The sequence below is a fragment of the Mus caroli genome, chromosome 14, assembly GCF_900094665.2.
Source record: "Mus caroli chromosome 14, CAROLI_EIJ_v1.1, whole genome shotgun sequence".
In the NCBI taxonomy this organism is placed as follows: Eukaryota; Metazoa; Chordata; class Mammalia; order Rodentia; family Muridae; genus Mus; species Mus caroli.
This window is the reverse complement of record NC_034583.1, coordinates 85,919,237-85,932,205: the sequence shown is the minus strand read 5'-3', so window position 1 is coordinate 85,932,205 and position 12,969 is coordinate 85,919,237.

Sequence of the window (12,969 nt, the reverse complement as noted above, 5' to 3'; positions counted from 1 at the left end):
CTCCTCCTTCTTTTTTGTTTGTTTGTTTTGTTGTTGTTGTTGTTGTTTTGGGTTTTTTGAGACAGGGTTTCTCTGTATAGCCCTGGCTGTCCTGAAACTCACTTTGTATCCACCTGCCTCTGCCTCCTGAGTGTTGGGATTAATGGTGTGTGCAATCTAAGGTGCCCTGTACAGGGAGTGGTGCCACCCACAGTGGGCAAGGTTTTCCAACCAGGCAACATCAAATAATCTCTACAGACACTAAAACACCTTCGCAAAGGTGTTCAATTGGCCATCCACTGCTAAAGTTGTTCATCACTTCACATGATTTTCACATTTCCTTTCATGTCTTACCAAACTTGCCATGTATACATTTTTTTTCAGATTGTTAACTTTATTAACACTCTCTACTCTGAGATGGGAAAATTAGTTGTCTTCTAAATGTATTTAAGTAGGGAGGAAAATAGTTGATCACTGATGTTCACATAGCAAATTTTGTTTTTGTTGATTAATGTTTCAAAAGCATAAATTGGAAATACTTTAATCTGCCTAATTGGTTTCTTGGTTTCATTTGGTATTCAGTTTAATTATTCTCTGTTGAGCATAAATTCTCCCAGTTCATATATACTTTCTAAAAGATTCTCCACTGTTAGTCATTGATGAATATTTTAGTTTCCATAAAATAGAGCTTCATATAAATGTACAGGATAAACAAATATTATCCCACAAACAAATGATCATAAAATTGAAATATTTTTAAATGTTCCTACAATAATTTCACTTTTTATTTTATGAAAAAGAGCTGATCTTATTCTTAATATTGTTCTTGCAAAAGCGAAATGTGCTTATTTTTTTCTACTAGATTATTTTAGTTTTTTTGGGAGAGGACTCTTTGTTTTATTTCATTTCTATTCAGGACTAATTCAAACAGTGTGATTATAGTGTGCCTGACTTATTGTTCAATGTATGTCTTTTGTTGAGATTATATGAGTTTTCTTGGTTACATTTTTACATGGTTTTGATCATTATTCTATTGAATGTGTTTATAGCACATTACTATAGCAACTGGACTTTAACATTTATAGTAGAATACTTAGGTCTTATCGAGAATGAGTTTAAATGTTGCTTAGTATTGTGATCTAAATTTTAGGTATATGCTTACCTTAAATGCTGTCAGTGGCATGTCTTCAAAATTATTATTTCAACAGTATTAGTCACTGGTTTTCATTTCAGAGTGCTTACTCTCCCTTAAATGTAAGATTTCAGTATCTTCCAAGTGTCCATTTTCCATGATTTGCATTATATTCTTGTGTTTAAATATATGATAAGTTCATTTTCAGCCTTCAGTCACAGATTCCAGCATTTTTGACATTTTCTATGTTAGTTTGTATTTTCTAACTTACACTCTCTTTTTCATCTTTATTGGTTATTTTATTTATTTATTTACATTTCAAATGTTATCCCTCTTCCCAGTTTCCCTTTCACAAATCCTCCCCTCCTCCTGCCTCTATGAGGGTGCTCCCCCACTTGCCTACCCATCTGTGCCTCAATGCCCTAGCATTCCATTCTCCTACCCTGGAAGTTCCACAGGATTAAGGGGCTCTCCTCCCAGTGATGCCCAACATGGCAATCCTTTGCTACATATCCAGCTGGAGCCATGTGCCCCCTGCCCCTCCATGTGTACTCCTCGGTTGGTGGTTTAGACCCTGGGACCTTTTGGGGTCTCTGCTTGGTTGATATTGTTCTTCTTTTGAGGTTGTAAATTCCTTCAGCTCCTTCTGTCCTTCCCCTAACTGCTCCATTAGGGACTCCATGCTCAGTCCGGTGGTTGGCTGTGAGCATCCACATATGTATTGGTCAGGCTCTGGCAAAGCCTCTCAGGGGACAACTTTACCTGGCTCCTGTCAGCAGGCCTCTTCTTGGCAGCAGCAATAGTGTCTGGGTTTGGTGTCTGCAGAAGGGATGCATCCCTAGGTGGGGTAATCTCTGGAGGTCCTCTATTTAAATGCAAAATTTTTGAAGCTTTTAATATAAATTCCTTTCTATTTCAATCTAGACATGGAAACTTTCATTGATTTTTGTCTGAGATCCAAGTTTAAGGCAAATACTTGTTTCAATTCTGCTTTAATATGCTCTTACATTTTAAATAGATTTTTTTTTTACAGTACTGATTCTTCTCTATAACACTTACCATTAAAAAATAAATTTAATTGAAAATAAGAAGTTACAGTTCTTTCTGTCCTTATTAGAGATCATTGAACTCTCCACAATTCTGATGGGGTGTATTCTTCCTTCTATAAATTCAACATGACATAAAAGGGATTGCATTTATATTATTGGGGTTCACATTTAATATAGATAATGATTGATTCAATTGATAACTACCTAAAATTAAGGATAGTTGTATTAACTTGAATTTATGTACTAGAACAAACAAACAAATAAATAAACAAAACCCTTATGCATACATGTTTTCTTTTTTGTAGTTATTGTAAAGAATGGAAGTATAAACGCAATTCAGAAAAATTTTAAATCTCTTTTGCTGATCTATACTTTGTCGCTGAAAATAAAATTCATTGTCAAAAATCAATGAAGTGTTAATAGACTGTTCATATTTTAATTCATTATTTACTGTACGTTTTTGATATTTCCTAGATTGTGTATAGGCTGGAGAGGAGTAATTAGCAAAGGCTTCAGTATAAATTAGAGTTTCACAAAAACTGTTTTGACAAAATGCTTATTTAGAATGAATTAATTTATAAATTTTTCTGTTGAGTTAATTTCACGATATGTGTTAACTGATAAAATAAGTTTAAAGGTGATTTATATAAATTAACTTAATTTTCCTTAAGTTATATAATTTTACCTGGTTGCTTACAATAACTTTAAGTGATATATTGCTATTGTACTAAATACTGTTTAGTGTTCAACACATTCATATATTTCAAAGTTAGACTTACTCTGATGAACAATCATATATATATATATATATATATATTTCTGTATTTCTTCATGCATGCAATGATATATTTACTTTCTCCAAGGCAATTCATTTTGAATCCATAATCTTAATGATTTCACATAATATAAAGCATTTTATGGCTTGCTAGATTGTGAATACACACATGCAATTTCAAGATCTCACTTCAACCTCAAGTTATTATATAATAATTTACTCCCTGTCATTTCTACATTTATAAGTGGATTATAGAGTACTCTCTATTGCCTGAGATTACTAGTATATTGACGTGCATGTTGGTGTGTTCCATAAGGTCACTTATACATTGCCCTGTACCATGACTTCTCCTTAGCAACATATAGAGAGCTGTCTGCTGACTTTAAATGAGGCAACTATGAGATTGAAGACATGATTTTACTCAAGTGCAGATTAGTAAACCAATGCATTTATTACTTTGCTTACTTATAGAACCATGGGGGAGTTTCAGGTAGCTGTGTGACTTTGGAAAATCTCACTTTGTCAGGAGCAAGAACTAACATAACCTGCATCACTAGAGTTGCAGCTTCCCATTGAACTCAATATCCCACTCCCTTTATACTCTTGTAGCCCTCAAGACCATATCCATTGGTGGATAGTAGCTAACACATCTAGGAAAGATGAATGACTCTACTCTATTCTTCCAGAGGGGAGTGTTGAGTATCCCATTGCCATTTCCACAGAGGTGAACAATGATATGTTTTTCTGCTTATTTCATTTCTATGACTGCAGAATCCAGGAAATGTTTTGGTTGCTCCAGAATTCTGTGCTTCTTTCTGGTTATGGTCATGGTCATGGACATATGATGTGTAAAGGACTAGTTACACTCCCCAACATTCTTATGTTTCAGGTCAATTACAGGGTGGGAATTGGTCTTGACTGAAATAGGGTACTTATCCCAGGGTATCATTGAATTGTTCTAGAAAGCTTTCATTGAATTGCTCAGCTTATATTTTATTCTGCTGGCATATTTTGCAAATATAAGTGGTTTGTGGATTCTCTTATGAGTGGATGCAGTAAATTTGGTTTTTATTCCAAACAGATATTTACAAGAACACTTCTTTATACTTAAAGTTTAATGATACTATGTAGGTAATACTTTAATTTTAATTATCAGATATTTATGTGTAGATAGACTTAAAATATACTGTTTTACTGATACTACATAACCTAATTTCCTACAACTTTACCAATATTGTCAAATATCAGAGTTCCATAGGCAACTTTCAAAATTGCCACTTACTTGTGTCCCAGAACAAAGGGTTGAACAGAAGTGCATCTGTAAACAAACAAACAAAAATCAGAGAATCTACTAAGAAGGAATTCATTTCTAGGGAAGAAGCTAGCAAGAGCAGAGACAAAGTTAGATATGTGACATCAATACTGAACAAAGAATGAAAACGCTATTATCCTGAAAAGCAGCTGTATTATTAAACATCACCAGTTGCACAGTGCAGACTTTCTCAGCATTCTTTTAATGCCTGCAGTTTATTGATCCATGGGTGACTTTTGGACTTGTTAGATTATTTTGCCTCTGTGGCAGGGATTCTAGGCAGGTCTAGGCAGCTTCAGTCTGAGGATACCCAGCCTTCTCATTGCCATCTAGTTTCTTTCTCATGCTAATTCTGGAACTTTTTTGTGGTTTTCCTCTCTGTCAAACTCTCCAATCTCCTTCCTTGGAGAATGTATACTTGTGGTGACATTGACATGAAAGGTAGCACTCTTGTCTTAGCCAATCATGAATGTCAAAAGTAGATCATTTTAGTTTTAGTCAGTATACCATGTATAAATTTCTCTTATTGCACTAAGAATCTCAAATAAAAAATTTAATAGCTTTATTTTTTCAATTTCAATTTACATTTTTGTATTTGAGTAAATTAATTTTTATTTTTAAATATCTTGCAATATGTAGCAATTATACATATTTATCACATTCATTAAATTTTGATAACATTTTTAGTGTTTTTCTTTAGATTTTTTACTAAAGCACTCTAGTAAAAATAATTTATACTCTCACTTTACTATATTTTATTTTTTTTATGTATTGCCTTAGTTTAAAATGTTAACATCATACAGGATTAATGGTCGAATCAAGACTCCTGATTTTCACATAATAGGCAATTATTTTGGTTTTATTTTTGTGTTAAACACAGTTTCTTTACTTTAAGAAAATAATAGATATAATTAACCAAAAAGGAGATATGCTTTGTTTTGCCTTATACTTTTATTATATAGCAAACTGGCAATTGCTCAGGACTATAACAACATTCTATGTCTCCAAGGTGGGTGCAAAAGAAGGTAAGTTTAACATACAAAACTAAACTAAACTAAACTAAAAAAGAATCAGGGAGAGGTCAATATTCATAATATCCTTTTCAAGGCAACACTTCCGGTGATATACCTTCCTTCCACTAAGCATCACCTACTAACTTCCTCTTTCAATAACATCATAGGGTAGTCTCAAAACCTTATATACATGGGATTTTGATGGACATTTACAGTCCCAAATGTAGCTCCTTTATAAACTTGAATTGATAGTATTGATTCTCTTATACAGTAAAGGTCATCTTGCCATACAATACTTATTGTGATTTATTATGTGCCTAGGGCAATCTGGACAAAGCAATAATAAGAACAATGGAGACTGAAACTTTCTATTACTCAAAGTTATTCAAAGGAGAGTGACAAACACAGTTACCCTATTTGCGATGAAAATGGTCACCTTACTATCTTTGTATACTTTAAATGGATCTTTTACCTATAGTGAATAAGACCTAGTCTGTTGTCTAGTAAGAACTAGTTGAGCTAGTAAGAGTTGTCTGTGAAAGTTAAGTCAAGGACAAGAAAAATATATATTGGAAAAGTAGATCCAACTCCAAAGTGGAGGAGGCAGCAACCTGAGTTCTAGAACCAGCTGAGTGGACACCATCTTGAAGACAGAATATTGCAAGATGCAGGTTCAACAGCAAAATGAAGATGCTTAGCAGAGGCCTGAGTGCCTCAGATCAAAAATGGGATAGAAAGTGGGCCCAGGTACAGGCCAAATGCTAAGGAGACCTTCTTGAACTGTAAGATCAAGGTGGCTGAAGAAGAGATAGTCCTTGTTCAGGGGCTCCTGACTAATGTATGAGCTGGACAAAGGAGTTAAAGCAGATGATGAGAATGAAGAGAAGGACAAAGATGACTGAGAATTGTGCACTAAAATATGAAGAAAAGATGGCTATCCAGGTACTTGACCTTACAATACTAAGTATGATGCAGAAGGAGCCGATAGGCTTGTAAGTTGGTGATTATTGAAGGAGACTTGGGAAGCATGTGGGAATAAGCTGACCTGCCTGCCAGAATCTGGTTGCCCAGAGACAGATGAGTAGATCAGACAGGTGCACAAGAACTGGAAACATCTGAATGCTGCTGAGGAAAAGTATACTAAAAAAAGAAGACTAGTATGAAGAAAAAATACAGTCTTCAAATTCAAGGAGGCAGAGACCTGTGTGGAGTTTGCTGAAAGATGGATAGCCAAACTAGAAATGAAAGCTGATGATTTGGAATATAAGCTGAAGTGCACCATAGAGGAACAATTCTACTGCCCATGTCTTCCTCACCAAATTGTACCAGCCTCTTCCTAGAGTTCCAGTTGAGAAACTTTAGGAAAGATTATTAAGGGAATGAGGACCATGCAAAGTGCCTTTAATGTGGTTGTGATGTGCACACATACATGGTTAATTTTTGTTATAGCAAGTAATTGTAACTTTCCAAATATTTCCATAGTGTGGATGCAGCAATCCAATTCCTTCCCACTGTTGGAAGATGATACAGCAGCTTAATGAATACTATTCTATCCATAAAGGAAGAACACTTGAATAGGCTTACCTTTTAGAGAGCCAGCAGAGCCTAGGCAGAGAGAGACTGCAGTCGGGGTAGGATGTGAGCCAAAAACGAATAACTGTTCCAGCATGTTAAGGCTTCAGGTGTAATATCTTTGACCTACTTAATCCTTGTTTTTACTCTTTACTCTTCCTCTCAGATGTGACCAAGTTAAAACAGAAAGAAGTCCCTCAAATGCACACCATGCTCACCCATAGCTCTTCCACTTGACCCTGCCTCTTCCTATCCCCACCTTCTGCCAGTCTACTTAATAAATCTATTCTAATTTCCATTCCAAAGGAGATCCATCTACCCTGCTCCCTACCCCATGAGCCCTCCATGTTACTTATCCTCTTTTGGTATGCTTTTGGTGTGATAGTATAATTATCCTTCACTTAAAATCTAATATCCACTTATAATTGAGTACATACCATATTTGTCTCCTAGGGTCTGGGTTACCTCACTAAGGATGACGGTTGTTTCTATTTCTATTCTTTTATCTGCAAATTTCACGTCATTAAAAAAAAAAACTGAATGATAACTCCATTCTGTAAATGTGCTATGTTTTCTTTATCCAATCTTCAGTTTAAGAACATATATTATGAATAACGCTGTTATGAGCATAATCGGGCAAGTGTCTTTGTGGCAGGATAGAGAGTCCTTTGGAATTTTAGTGGAAATTCCTTGGAATCTATGAGAGTGACCCTTGTGAAGACTTCTAGCAATGGAGGCTATGGAGTCTGAAATGGTTATCTTGTGTAGCCAGGCAAGGCTTCCAGTGATGGTATAAGGACATCAACCCAGGCACAAAACATTCAATCTACAATTTGCCCTGCCTGTAAAATATGCTGGGGTAGTGGTGGTATAAAGTTGTGTGAGTGGCCAGGCAATAACTGGACCAACTTGAGGCTCATGCTATAAAAGGGAGACTATGCCTGACACTATCTGGATGGTCAGGAACTTGATGATGTATAGCCCATAGACCTAGGATAGAAAAAAACATAATTAAAAAATAGTTGATGAAATGATTCCTAATATTCTGCTATACCCATAGATCAGTGTCTAGCCCAATCCTCATTAGAGAGACTTAATTCAACAGTGGGAACTGATGCAGAAACACCCAGCCAAACTTTAGACAGGACTCAAGGGACACTGTTAAGAAGCTGAGGGATCAGGGACACCTGGAAAACACTACCCACTGAATCAACTAAGCAGTGTTCATAGGTGCAACTATAGAGCCTGCATGGGTCTGTACTAGATTCTCTGCATATATCCTATGTTTTTATATGTGTTCATGTTCTTCTGACTCCTAAGTGTGGGAGCAGATATGTCTCAGACTCTTGCCCACTCTTGGGTAACTCCCCCCCCCCAGCACTGGGTTGTTTTATCTTGCCTTGATTAAGAAGGTCTGTATCTATTCTTATTGCAATTTGGCATGCCATATTTGCTTGGTATCCCTCAGCAGCCTGTTTTCTAAAGGGAAACAAAGGAATAGATCTGGAGAGACTGGCTAGGGAGTGGGTACTGGGAAGAGTGGAAGGAGGGGAACTGTGGCCAGGATGCAGCATATGAGAGAAGAATAAATAGAACATTTATTACAACAACAACAACAAAATATTTTTAAAAATTAGTGAGACATCTATGAGACCCCCCACCTTCCAGGAACTTGTGCATGTTATGCAAGTGTGTATACTATAGTTCAGCCCCATTATTCAGACCAGACTTTGATTGTCTCTTCACACTTCCTGACTGTTCACAAATTAGATCGTGTTGTTCTTTAGTGTTGAGGTAACCCCATAGTGCTCCTCACTTGCCTTCAAGTGAGAAGAAGGTCAATTAGTTCATGCCACTGATTTAGCTACAAAAAACTCAACTCCTCACCCTTTCCAGAAGATATCTGTATTGTGTCATCTCATTGTACTATCAGTCAGTGGTGGAAAATATAGAATATTCTATGTAGCAAATTTTAGACATTATTTTATTTTAAAATTTTTCTTTTGAGTTGGGTTACCTTTGTCTCACCATTGGCTGTAAGAATTCGTTGGAGTTTGTCAGCTTGCAGTAATCTGATCTTTGAAGATTCCCTATCTAATTGCCATGTTCAGGTGTATTCCTCTACTAAGTTTATGTAGCTACCTGAAACTCACTGGCTATTTGTATTTTTACGTTGTACTGTATTTGGGGCCAGCTTGAAAGAAGAACACTTCATAACACAGCTATTGTTATAGTGATATATTAAGAACCAGAATCTTGCAATGAAGAACTAGTCCCTCAAAATAAAATAAAAAAGAGTAGATCATGTTAAATGAAAACCTCATAATATAGAAAGGAGACAAAAAATAAGTGGAGACTCTCTGATCATGAAAATTCTTAAACATTAATTTTAATTGGGACTAATGTATAGTAGGTAAAGTAGAAAGACACACGAATTAGTTACTACAATTATATTATAATTGGACTTAGTTCAAAAGCACATATCCTTTATAAAATCTGTAAATGCGTGATGATTTTAATGTGGTGTATTATTATGCTAATAACTTGCTAATTTACATTTAGATCTATTTATCATTCAAAAAGTTCAGAAAAAGGAAAAAATGGAACATTTTGACTTTTGTTTCTCGAACAACTACAGCAGGAACACCTATAGTCATCATACACACATGCATACATGCATGCATGCACACAGGCACAAACACACATACTTCTCCATTACCTTGACTAGTCAAAGAGATGCGTACATCAGCAAACTGTAGTTCTGGATATTTCTGTCTTCACAGCAGTTTTGGAGCTGACCCAAGGGGAAAAGACCATATGAATATACAATTACATTATTTCTCCCTTCCCTTTCCTCCCTCCAACTCCTCCTGTATAACCCCTTTGCTCTCATGCAAATGTAGAGCCTCATCTTCTTTTTTCTTCAAATGTTGTTCATGCAAGTCTATATATTTACTATATAACCTGAGAATTTAGAATATTGCAGGTTCAGAGTATGATGATCTTATTATGGGCTCTTTATTGACTTCTGGAACAGACATTCCTAGCCCACTTCTGTTTTTGAATTAACATCTTATGAAAAAATACATAAGAATCATTCTGTGTTTAATTTAGTCAAGCTAGCAGGCCACTAGCTTACTTCAACGTAAAAGTTAGGAACATCATCAGATAGCAGCTTGGGCACAGAGAAATGCTTGCCCCGTTTTGATGTGATGGTTTTTCTGATAGTGGTTTGAATATGCTTGGCCCAGGTAGTGGCACTAGTAGGAGATATGGCCTTGTTGAAATAGGTGTGGCCTTGATGGAAGAAGTGGGTCACTGTGTTGATGGGCTTTGAGCCTCCTATGTTGAGGCTTAGCCCAGTGGGGCATAAATATCTTCTAGCTCCATTCATTTCAAGATTTGGACCTTTCAGCTCCTGTTTCAGCACCATGCCTGCTCTGATACTCCCCTGCTTTCAACCATTTTGATAATGGACTGAACCTATGAGACTATATGCTAACTCCAAGTAAATCTTATCTTTCATAAAAGTTGGCTTGTTTATGATGTCTCTTAACAGCAATGAAACCCTAAGACACCCACAATTTATATTAAAGTAGTCTTCATTTAGGACTTTCACTGTTTTGTAAATGTATAAAAATTTCATGGAACTTCTTCCACATTGAAACAAGGAATTTGAGGTAAATTGAATCTGTCTGTTCCCAGGCCTGTCACTCACAAGGCTCCATTATGTACTGTTATTATTTTCTTTAAAGATGAGCTCCCTTTCCATATCTCTGTCTATCATCTATCCTCTCTCCTTCTCTCTCTCTCCCTCTCCCTCTCTCCCTCTTTCTTTCTCTCCATGTGTGTGTGTTTCTTTTAAATGGTACTTGTATATATGTGTACAATGGTACTTGTATATATATATATGTTTTTAGGAATGACAATTTGGTGTAGGTTAATCACTTAGTGTACTCATACTGGTGAAGACTATTTTTCCCTTTCTCAGCATTCCTGAAATACCTGTAGTTCTATAGGTGGAATTGAGGAGTCCTGAGCTTTCCCCCTTCCATGTTAACATATTTGTTTTTTTGTTTGTTTGTTTGTTTGTTTGTTTTCTCTGACATTTCTATAATTATAGATCTCACAGTGAACTTCCTGATCTGCAGAAAGGGGGAGGGAAAGATTGTGCAAGCAAAAGCTATTGTGGATGGAACCACACAGAGAGGGAGGAGTTCCCAGAAGGAAAGAAGGCAGTCCTTTAATCTCTCTTTCTGTCGTTCAGTTTCTGTCTCTATTTCTGTCTCTTTGTCTCTCAATTTCTGTCTCTGTTGCTGTCTCTCTGTCACTGTCTTTCTCTTTGTCTTTTTCTGCCTCTTTCTCTATCTATCTATCTATCTATCTATCTATCTATCCATCTATCTATCTATCTATCTATCTATCTATCTATCTATCTATCTATCTATCTGTCTATCTATCTATCTATTTACCTACCTATCCATCTATCCATCTATCATATATCTATCTAACTCATCTATGTCTGTATATGTAGAATATATATATATATTATATATTATATATATATAATATATAATCTATTCCCTCCTCTCTTCCTTTCTTCATGAGCTGAACTGTTTGGCTCTACAGAAGTCTTTCATATAGTGTTTTTGTTTGTTTGTTTGTTTTTGCTCCGTGATGAATTCTTGTGATCACATCTGAGAATCGATATAATTTAGAGCCCTGACATGGCTCCATGGGATGTGACCATGGATGCTTTAAGTGTGACTTTCACAATTCTTCCTTTTCCTGGCAACCAGAATATTCCCAGTGTGTAGTCTGTAACCTGGCAACCCTCTCACTGGTAATAAGTGTAACTTTCTGACAATTCTGTGTTTCTTATCTGGTGTATGTACAGCTTGTAGGGGAACTGGATCAGGAGAAGAGGTAGATTTCAGTGTACTTATCAATGAGATAAAGAATCAGCAGCATCTCATATAGAGTAATGAAAATAATTATTTTCTTTCAGCATCATGAGAAAAGAATATCCATATTGTAAGTGGTAACTCAATGTAGGCACCAAACTGGTCCATTCTCTGTGTGGCAAAGGAAAAGTTTATTCTGAACAGCTAATGTTGGCAGGAAGCAAAATAATCATAGAAGGATTAATTGGGACTTTGAGAGGGCAGTAGTTCTTTATGCTTTTTTATAGGAAGAGGCTGGAAAGAAGCAGAGTAGGAGGGCTTAGGTGGTGGTGATAGTGGCCAAACATTTTTAGAAAAGAACAAAGATCAAAGCTGTGGGGTGCAGAGAAGATGCTGTAAACTGGATCAGCTTGGGAGCTTGCAGAGTTGGAGATAAGTTCTGGAGCCAACAGATGACAAGAGCCCAAAGGGAGGTGGGGCCTTTAGTATGCATAACAGGTGTGACAGGTGTGTGTTAATTGGACTAAAGGAAAATGTAGGTTAGTGAGGGCTTTTAGTGTGTAACCTTTTGTAGGAGGTAGGAAGAGAAAAAAGAAATGTTCCTTTTTGGCAGAAAAAAAAAACCAAAAAACAAAACAAGGTTGTTGCATGGATCCTCAAGGAAGGCTGACTATAGCATTTTATCTCTCTTCCAGAACCCTAGAGTCAAGCCTGAGCTGAATTCAGACTATAATTTTGAGACATAGTCAGGGAGTAAACCTTTTGTGGTTTAGCACCTAAATCCTATGGGAAATTCATGAGAGATCTATGCTCAATCACTCAGTGGAGCAAGAGTGGGAAAAAGGTGTAGCTAGGAGTCAAAGGTGTAAAGATATTCATGTGTACACACACATACACACACATACAGACACATACACAACATACACACACATACACACACAAACACACACACACACACACATTTGAGCACAAGTGATACATAGCATGACTCAAACAGATGATCCACTGTGCAGTTCTTCCTGTGACTAAGATCAAATGTTGAATAGAAGCAAATTAATGGTCAAAGGATTAACTGTAGCTCATAGTTTCAGAAGAAGTCCACTATGATAGGAAGAACCAGAAGGAGGATGAACAGGAGTCAGGCTTCTAATGAAAGACCCACAACGTGAGGACTCCCTCACGTTCTGACTCAGGAGAGGCGACACCCCAAAATCACCCACAAGAAACGGTCTT